The following is an 8,384-nucleotide window of genomic DNA, read 5'->3' as shown; positions in this document are numbered from 1 at the left end:
TGGTTATATAAATACATCTCAGATGCTGACCTACATTAAAGAAGCCAGACAGAAAATGTTCCACTAGGGCGGGCCATATCTGACCCATGAAGGGTTAAGGTGTGGCCGACAAGCTCCTGTATGGCTGACACTCCCCTTCCCTCCTCCTCTCCCCCATCACCCCTGTTTCTGTCAGCAGCCTCTGGGATCTCTAGGGTAAGGAAGCATGGCCAGATGCAGTTTGGTAAATTTGCTGCCATGTCACAGGGCAGAGGTTTGGGCTTCCCATATGGCAGTGCCAACGAGGAGGTGGGGATTGGCAGGGGGGCTTGCACTTCATGCTTGGTAGCAGTGGGGGCTTACATGGTGGGGGCTGGAGGGGCTCATGCTGCTTTGGAGGTGGGAAGTAAAGTGCTTCCCACAGGGCAGAAATCTTAGGAGCCCATATGGCATGCAGGCCCTGTGGTATATGGCCTGGGATACATGACTGGTGTGGTGTATGTCCCTAGCCACTTTGAAGGTGGACACCCCTACACCAGGGGACCAAAGCAAAACTTATATCTAATTACCTTTGGCCTTATTGCACAGTATCTGAGCATCTCCTTGGGTACTGTAATCAGGTTCAGCCTTTTCTGCTTGACAGACCCCTCACATTTATCCAAAAAAAAAAAAAATCCACCTGGACCCAGCAGTGTTACACACTGCAAAGAGGCAGAACAAAAGGAAGGAAAGGGAAAAATGAGCACAACAAGAGCTTAGTTTCTTTCCACAATTGCTACAGTTTAAAGGCTGCTGTCTCCTGTTAGCATAGCGTAGACTAAAGCAGTGATTCTTAACCAGGGAGCAGCCAGATCTTTTGAATGGTGCTTGGAGGTGTGAGGAGATATACAGCTAAACTAAGTAGATAAGCTTCTCCCTGCCTGGATGATTCCCTCCTTCCCTACCCTTCCCCTCCACTGCCATGTCCTTCTGCATGGAGATAAGCATTGTACTCTATAAATTAGTTTTTGAAATTGGGTGCCACTTAATTCACCAAAGTTATAGACGGGTACTTCAAGTCCAATGCGGGGATGCCTCGAGTTCAGATAGGTTGAAAACCACTGGACTAGAGTATGCTCCCCTCAAAGTTAAGAATGCTATCAAAGCATTTTCCCATGGGGGAGGAAATGGAAATATCTGCTGTCTAAAAAAAAAAAAAAAAGATAAATTAAATAATTTCTGACTTGTGAGAGTCTCTCATCTTGTGTATTCTGACCAAGTTCAGTGTGGTGAAGAACCAGATTTGCACTAAATGGGTGCACCTACATGTGCAATTAATGCACCTGAATTTTCTGTGCAGAAAATTCAGGATTAAATGCACCCAGGCACACATCTGAATGTGTGCTTGATTTGCTCCTGACGGATGCAGTTCAAGCCCGGGCTGCTTCTTCTCTGCTTTGCCCCCCTGCATCATCCAGGGGTAGCTCCAGACTCCTCCAGGTGCCATTTTTCTAGTACTTGTATGCATTGGTACTAGCAAACAGTGCATTAGACTTGTAGCAACCCCCCACCATTTTTCTTTTTGTACAAAAAAACCCATTCCCCTCCCTTCCCCAACCATTTCTGACTTTCTCTTTGCCTCTCTATTCCTTATAAGTAGTTACGATAAGACATAGTGAAGATAAGACATAGGATAAGCTCTTGTATTCCACTATTGTAACAAGCCCCTTTTATATTGTCCATGTATCATTGTAAATAGTGTTCTGTTATTTTGGTATTGATTTTTACTGTTTTATATTGTGGGATCACTATTCTTACTATCCATTTTTACTCTCTCATATTAATATTATATGATTGAGACCTGTTTTTGTAAGTTAGCCAAAGTAATGTTAAGTCTCCATCTTGTGTCCTATACCCAGGCAGACTATACTGTAACTGTGTTGTAACTGTGATTCATACCTACCCCTCCTATGTAAATTGATTCCCTGGATGAATGAGAGAGAATGAGAGTGCTTGAGACATAATGGTAGCAGGCCTAAAAATAGTTCCTACTGAATGACCGGACCATCAGCTTAACAACCCTACCACCACCTTGCATTGACTCTCCCTGAAACTATAGACCTACTGTGAGAGCCAGAGACAAAACCCAATATTTGAAAGATAAAGACCCTCCAAGCAACCAGCAACCTGGAAACAAAGGACAGAACAGAAACCCGCAACTTCACCATTGTACTACACCAGATAATGAGGACGCCTGGAACTGCACATCCTCATCTGAGCAGGACTGGCGCTTGCCTGGGCATGTCCTCCCCGCTGGAGTCACTGGTAGCCCACCCTTATAAAAGGGGTGGTAGAGCGTGACCTCCTTGGGACACCCTCTCCATCTAGACCAGCACTACGCCACGCCACCTATCCACCCAGAGGCCCGGCCAGCGATACCCTCTGTACAACACCTTGCTGGAGAAGACCCTGACTGGCCATTGAGGATCAACTCTCAGCCTGGGATAGGTAGCTTTCACCCATATCTTCCCACCAAGCAAGGGACCTGAGTTCTGTTTCTATACACCTTGACTTCAATCCCTCTACTAAGCCTTTCCCCTCCTGCTACCATTGTGTGAGTACGTGAGTGTAAGTGTGTGTGCAGGAACCAATAATTTGTAATACGAATATTGTGTTACTCCTTTTTCCGCCTAATAAAACTGTTATTTGGAACCCCGCCCTGGGCTCTGCCGCCTCAGCCCCCGGGCTCCCCCCCACCCAGCTCTTCACACCGTTCCATGCTCTGCCCCCGGAATCTCTCTCTCTCCTAGTCGCCAAGTACCCCCAAGTAACCCTAAGCACCAACACACAGCTGTCTGAATGTGTGTTTGTGTATGGATATGTGTGCGGACCAATAATTTTCATACGAATATTTTGTGTGCATATAATTTTGTGTCATGACCTCCTGCCTAACAGTGTGATATTGAGATCCTGAGCATTGATCTGGAGTGCGTCTTGTCAACAGACTAATTTAATGCACAGTAATAGATGCACATGTGTAGATGGTGACACTGTATTGCTCATAGATTAGTCTAAAGTGCAGTAAAGCATCTTATGTAGATGCACCCAGTGAAGGGCAATTGTGAATCATCCACTACTTCTTGATTTTTAGAGTAGGATCTGAATCAAGACCAAATGCAGGCAAGTTGTTTTGGGGCATTTTTCCTGTCCTTCCTATTATTTAAAATTATTAAACACTGGTTTTTTCATGTTTCTAAAGCTAGTTCCCCTCCCTGTGTGCTGAGTATTTTGAATGTTAGTTTTAATTCATGGTATAACTCTGTAGTCCAGTCAAAAGGAGGCCTTTCTGAAAATCAGGAGGGTGTGTAATGGTATTGCTGCTGACAGAATCTCAATAGATTGCACTGCTGCAACATACTCCTTTGTTAATTGAGCAGCTTTTATTAAAAAGTATGGAGTTTGTGGTGAAATTCTGACTTGCTCTACAGAGTCAGATCTGACTAATTTAGTTATTTCTCCATGGGAAAAAAAAAAGATTTCCCTTTGGTTGTTAAGTAAAGAAGCCCTGGAATAAAGCTAGAGATTAATTTAAGGGGAAATGATTACGAAGTGGGGGAGAGAGAGTCAGTCACAGTGAACCTCAAATGAGTCCCCTGATAATGAGGGAGAAGGATGCCTAGGGAGATCTGGGAAGTGTCTGACTGAATCATTCCTAGGGGGTTCCCTATGAGGGGGCAGTGTAGGGGGGCACTGCAATTGCCTCTGGGTCCTCTGTGGTGCTGCTTCTTTTCTCAGGCAGCAGCCAGATCATGTGCTTTGCAGAATTGGGAGTAGCTCAAAGCCATCATTTCATGCATGACTTGGTAAATTGTGCAAGAAAGGACATTGCCAAATGGCAAGCTGAGCTAGTTTTCAATAAGGGGGACCATCTGTGACCAAATGTTTAATAAGTTTGAAAACAATTAAGTAAGTTGTGTGTGCAGATTCACCCTCTCCCCTCTGTTTGTTACAGTTCACTTGTAACATAGGCATCTTCTGTGTCACATAAGGAGTAACCTTCCCAAATTACATTTTTGTGTCTTGCTGCATCAGAAGTTTCAAAGTAGTAGGCAGGTGACATGCCTGCGTTACATAGCCTGATTCTGCAGAGTGCTAAGTAGTGCCAGTTCAAGTCAACGTCAGCAAGTATTGAACGCTCAGCATTTCACATAGCTAACACATTTGAGGTAAAGGCAATGTATGTTCTTACAGTAGGTGCAGTTGAAAAGGGCATTTTGTAATTAGCACTGAGTTGGGTTCTGGCAACATTCCCTATACTTAAAGATTGGGATTTACTGTTAGAACCAGTAATACTTTCAAAACTGAAATAAGATGTAACTGGGCCCATGGCATCTTAATCTAGATGGTTGTTAGAAATTGAGAAGTATGCATATAGTTGTTGAAGTTGTAATGTAATGCATCTCTTTTCAGGTCTAGTGAGAATTATTGTTTGCATCACACAATTCAGGTGAGATACCCCTTAAAACATAGTTAAACTTTTACAACAATGGCTGCTACCAAGTCTTACCCTCAGAATATAGAGTGGCAATATACTGATATTGATTGTATTGGAGGGAGAAATTCAAGTGGTTTAAGTCTCATTAGGAAAAAAAGAAGTTGTTATAATTGCACTTCATGCTTGTGTGTGTATGCAAGGGCAAGAGTCGATCAAAGAATCATAAAGAAGTAGGGCTGGAAGTGACCTCAAGAGGCATCTAATCCAATCCCCTGCCTGAGGCAGGATCATCCCTATCCAAACCATCTCATACAAGCTATAATCTAAACACTGCATAAGACTACCCAAGATAGACGTAACACCCTAACCTACCACAAGTAAAGGAGAGGAACCATGGCAGCCAATGTCCTGCTTCTATAAAATGTTGTCAACAGATGCTCAGGAGATGCCTGGCAGACGGCCACACCCCCTGCTACAGAGGAAAGCAGAGAGAAGGAACCCATCCTTTATAATCAAACTGCACATCATTTCTGAGGAACATAATGTTTTATAGGCAGTAAAGCAACTGTGGGAAATGTAATTTATGTATTAATAGAAATAGGCTGCCTGCCCCTCATTCCAAACTATATGGCTACTCTCCATCTCATACCAGTTTTCTAAATATTCCTTGTTTTTTGCTCTGTTGATGAGCGCTTCTTGAAACCAATCACGTTTGTGGGTGGGGAGAGAGAACTACTTGTTTTGTGTTGGTTTTAAAAAAATTAAAACATAAAACACATCTCTGAGTAGTGGAAATAAATATGCTTGATACACTCCAGTTATGAACTTTAAGGGAAAATCCCTTTAATGTTCATGTTTTTGTTGCAGAAGTGCAGGATTCCAAACTGCTTGAAGATTGTAGCAATCAGAATAGACTGGGTAGCTACTCTGTGTGTGGGGATATCTTTCACAAATTGACTTTTCATTGCATCCTTTTCACTTCACAGTGAATCTTTTCTATTTAATATTTAATTACAAATTTCATCTGCTTTTAAATGCTATCTTAATCTATCAAATCCTGGATATTCAGGGTTCATTGTGGGGAGCATTTGAAATAACAGGTGGTTTTATACGCATACAGGGGCAGATCCAGAGGGGGTGCTGCGGTATGGCCGCGTCCCTCCCGCATTCAGACCATGCCACAGGGACTGACTGACTCCTTCCTTCCTTCCTTCCCAAAACAGGTAAGAATTCCATCCCCCCTGCCCCACTTTCCTTCCATCCTCAGCAGCACGTCAGCTTCCCTCCAATATACTCCCTCCCACATCTGCCACTGCTGCTGTCCCAGGTTGACTGGGGGAGGGTGCTCTGCCCTGCTCTGGCCAGGAACAATGGCAGCAGCATAGGCAGCTGATGGGTTCCTCCTCTCTGCCCACTGTCCCGCTCGCCCCCATGGTGTTCCCTGGCAGCCTGGGAGCAAGTGCAGGGTGAGGGAACCTGCCTGCTGCTGTTGCCGCTGCTGAGCCTGGCTGCAATGGCTCTGGAGCCCACCCTTCTCCCTGTGAAATTAATTGGGGTGGTTGTAGTTTGGAAGCATTGTGAGTATGGGGAGTTGGCGGTGAAGGGGAACAGAACGGAGTCGAATCGCCATTATGTGTAAGCGAGCAGATCACGTACCCAGCTTAAGCTATGAGGAAGTCAAAGGGCATGACTCCAAACTGCTAGGCTAAGCACAAACTGGAACAATCTTACTCTAGTTTAGTAAAAACAGGATACTAGTATAGGAAGAGCGTGTCTATTAATGGATTGGTGTATCTGTTACTATGCATATGATGTCATACTTCCAATATCATACTTCCTATATAATCAAGTTGCGCGCGAAGTAGAACAACAGGCAGTTTCCTCTCGGGGCAGTTGTCTGTTCAGAATGCATTCTTTAATAAATCAAGTCTTTAAACTTATGTTGTCATTTGTCTGAGCCTCCGCCTAATGAACCCGGGGACTAGTTTTCCCCAATAGGGGAGGGGAGGGGAGTAGGCTCCAGAGCTACTGCAGCCAGGCTCAACAGGGGACTGCATTAGTGCTGGCAGCAGGTGGGTTCCCCTGCCCTGTGGTTTGCCTCTGGGCTGGCAGGGAACACTTTGCAGGGGAGGGGGGCACCAAGCAGGGAGGTGGAAACTTCTTGATTCCACTGCTGCTGAAGCTGTTCCCAGCTGGAGCAGGGCAGGACCAGCCTGTAACCACCCCTGAAAAACTGGGGACACCAGCAGCAGTGAGCAGGGGAGGGGCAAATGGGAGGAGAGGGAGTATGCTGCAGAGGACAAAGAGGAAGGAGAGGGTGCCAAGAGTTGAGTGGGAGGGTCAGGGTGGAGGAGACAGGATTCTTACCTGATTTGGGGGCTTAAAGAAAAATCCTGCTTCTGCTCCTGTGGCAAGCCTGCTTTGCGGAGGAGGAGGCTGAGAGCAGGGGTGCAACCACCCCTGCAGGCCCGGTTGCTCACTGCTCCTACATCCCAGGTCACAAAATCTTGGGTCCACCCATGTATGCATATGTTGCAACGTTTAGGCCAGTGATTCTCAACTGGGGTGCCAGGGCACCCTGTAGTTCCACCAGACCTTTAGAAGGACACTGTGTGATATGAAGGGGCTAAGTGAGGTGTTAGGAGATAAGCTTCTAAACTAAACAAATAAGTACAGGCTCAGGCTTTTCCCTGCCAGGATAATCTCATGGCCGGGCACCTTGGCGAGGAACTCAGCCAGAGCTTCCCAAACTTTTCCTCAGCATGACCCCATTTATGGCCTCATTTCCTCAGCATGGCCCCTCACACCCAACCCAGAGGCCCCCACCCCCAGGACCCCGTCTGAAGGTCTGATATTGCGACTCCATTTGGGGTCCTGACCCACAGTTTGGAAACAGCTGATCTAAGCACTGTAATATATAAAGTAGTTTTTGAAAGTGGGAGCCACTCAATTCACGGAAATAAAGAAAGGTGCCTTTAGACCAGTGGTGGGCAAAACATGGCCTGTGGGCTGAATCCAGCCCACAGCAGGTCTTTGTCTGGCCCACTGCAGGTCCCTTGGTCCTTCCGGGCCCAGGCACAATCCAATCATGGCACATCTTGCTATCCCTGGGCACACAGTGGGGCTGGGGCAGCGCCACAGCTGGACTGCCTTTTTAGGCAGCCCAGGCGGTGGCAGCTCCTTCTGGCTGCTGATGCCACTGGCCCCAATCCCACAGTAATGGCAGGGACCCTCACTGCACAGCTCCAGCCCTGTGTGCCCCACGTCTGCTCCAGACTCACTCACCCAAGCTCAGCAGTGGCATTACAGGACCAAAGCTGTTGCTCAGCTTGGGTAAAAAGCGGCTTCTCCCACTCACCGTTGCCAGGCCATTCCCTCCACCCAGTTTACATGTCATACCGTCGTCAGCCACTGGGAGCCGCACTGCGCCAGGCTTCTCTGTGTCTATGCCACTATCACTGCTGCCTCCAGGCTGCCCAGCAGCTTCCAGGGCAGCGGTAGCAGTGCAGAGCAGATGCAGGGCAGTTTATCTCCCATGCTGAGCAAAAGCTTCTGTCCTATTCTGCTGTGGCTGAGCCTGGGCGAGCGAGTCCAGAGCAGGTGTGGGGCATGTAGGGTTAGGGCAGTACAGGACGGGTCCCCGCCAGTACCGCAGGGCTGGGGCCAGTGGCAGCAGCAGCTGGAAGGAGCTACTACCCCCTGGGCTGCCTAGAAAGGCAGTCCAGCTGCAGAGCTTCTCCAGCCGCACTGCATACCTGGGGGGTGGCAGGATATACCATGGGTGGGTGTTGCAGGGTGGGTTGGGTTGGGGCTGTGCCCAGGCTCCTGCCCATCTGCTCTGGCAGGGGTGAGTCCAGAGTGGGTGCGGGGTGGGCTGGGGCTGTGCACTTCTGGCAGTGGCAGTGGTGGTGGGGCACCACAGGGCATGAGG

The sequence above is a fragment of the Alligator sinensis genome, unplaced genomic scaffold (genome assembly GCF_000455745.1).
Source record: "Alligator sinensis unplaced genomic scaffold, ASM45574v1 scaffold73_1, whole genome shotgun sequence".
Taxonomy (NCBI): domain Eukaryota; kingdom Metazoa; phylum Chordata; order Crocodylia; family Alligatoridae; genus Alligator; species Alligator sinensis.
Note: the sequence above shows the minus strand (reverse complement) of the source record.